The sequence below is a fragment of the Chrysochloris asiatica genome, unplaced genomic scaffold (assembly GCF_000296735.1).
Source record: "Chrysochloris asiatica unplaced genomic scaffold, ChrAsi1.0 scaffold00245, whole genome shotgun sequence".
Taxonomy (NCBI): Eukaryota; Metazoa; Chordata; class Mammalia; order Afrosoricida; family Chrysochloridae; genus Chrysochloris; species Chrysochloris asiatica.
Window position 1 is genome coordinate 1,344,632 of NW_006408763.1, and position 1,862 is coordinate 1,346,493.

General features: G+C 45.2%; 1 protein-coding gene and 1 pseudogene across 1 annotated transcript in view; one reads left to right on the forward strand and one right to left on the reverse strand.

The window, feature by feature from the left end:
- Window positions 1–1,862, reverse strand: part of STARD7 (StAR-related lipid transfer (START) domain containing 7) — a 41,107-nt gene that overhangs the window by 26,934 nt on the left and 12,311 nt on the right. The gene's annotated exons all lie outside the window — the stretch shown is intronic.
- LOC102823793 overlaps window positions 1–1,862 on the forward strand; it is a 10,682-nt pseudogene that overhangs the window by 7,746 nt on the left and 1,074 nt on the right.

Sequence of the window (1,862 nt, forward strand, 5' to 3'; positions counted from 1 at the left end):
AAATAGTGATGCATACTCAACCTTGGAACAACAGGGCTCTGGGATACAAGGATCTAGGAATAGCTTGAAGAGGGTAAATAATACTAAAATCCTTGACTGTCTTATGAATATTAGTTTCCCTTGCCTACTATTGTAAAATAGACACTCGAGTGGCATAGAAAGGAATGTTGGCAAACATGATTAGAGAAAACTTGTAAGCCCGTCTTCAGCTATAACTGATTAGAATACCTCAAAGGGGTTCTACAAATTGCCCAGTGAAATAGGCCTTGTGCAGTCTTTACAGAGTACAGGACCTTAGGTAGAATCCTGAGTCCCATCCACAACCTTGTGAGGTGAGACATTCCTACTAGAAAGGACAAGCAGACTGGTACAGCTACAGTGACAGAAGATACATCTTCATGATGAGCCTGACCTATACTCAGAGGGGTAGTTACTCTAAATACCAACAGAGAGGGAAAGAGTCTTCAAATCAAGTATCAATGCTATCTGCTCTGTGCACAGGGTAGATAGGGACAGGCAACTTAGACATTGGCTGTCTAAAATGAGGGGCAATAAAGGCACAAAGTGCCTGGCTTACAAGGTTTCAAGAGGGAGCTTAGTTTAAGAGTGTGGGGGGAAAGAGTCTCCACTGAATGTTGGGGTCTGACCTCGACATAGTTGTGTTGTTCACGAGGAGGGGAGATCCAGCGGCGATAGGGATAGCAAAAGAATACACAGACAGAAAGAGGGGGACAATGAGGCACCCCAAAGCCAGGGTGGATACATCACTGGTGGGCAGGCTTGGAACTACAGGCATCGTGGCCTCTGCAGGCAGCAACTCACTGCCCTGTAATCTTTACTGCATGCCCTCCTGTAATGCACACCTGGGGAGGCCCGGGCCTCTGTTTTATTTAGGGGAGGAGCTTCACACCAAGCTGGGAGGGACTTAGGCAAGGTACAGCTATCAGTACTTTTCCAGACATTCCATACATTCTAGGTAACTTTACATTGTACTTTGCTGGTTCGAATCCCAGGCCAGCAACTTGGATTCTCAGGCTCAATTAACATATCTATAGCCCCTGAGCTCAGTTGGGGGAAAGTGAGAGGTAAGGACAAAAGCTTGGGCGGAGTCCTGCTGTTTTAGCTTCCTGAGCCAGGTTTTCAGGAGGACTCAAGACACCCAGGTGAATGGGCTGCACCTGGAAAAGGGATCAGGGAGGATGGGTTCTTTGTCTATAGAACAAAGAACCAAGAAGTAGCTAAGATATTTTTAGTTAACCCTTTGGAGAAAGGCTTGACCTTGCAACTTTTACAGTCTGGGCTTTTAGGAAAATATCACATTTATCTGTGGATTATCAAGGGCTCCATATATTAAATTAATACATGTAACTGAATACTAAGATGAAAAACAATCTGCTATTGACTGGGTCGGAACCGACTCAAATGCACTTAACAACAACAACAACAACATTGACTGCCAGTGGCCTCATTTGTTACACTTGGGCCTATAGGGCCTCGAACCTCTAACCAGGCCTTCATGGTCTGCAACAACTGAATAGCTGTCATCTTGTTTAGATGGGTGTGGTGAAAGGAGATGGGGATAAGATGCATAAGATTCAATAGTGAATAACTGTTATAATGACTAATCGCGACTGTCACATTTGTAAAGGTAGAAGTTTTGTAACAAGAAAAGGGGAGTGGTTAACCTTCAGTCCAGAAACAGAGGACCCTAGGACCATCAAGAGAGGAACGCACAAATAGAATGCGGGACCTTATCCAGAGAAGCAGCCAGAGATGGAGGCAGAGATGGGGGCATGGAGAGGGGGAGTGGCTGAGGACTCTAGATTCATCAACTAAGAAGAGAAGGACTAAGAACTGGTGGC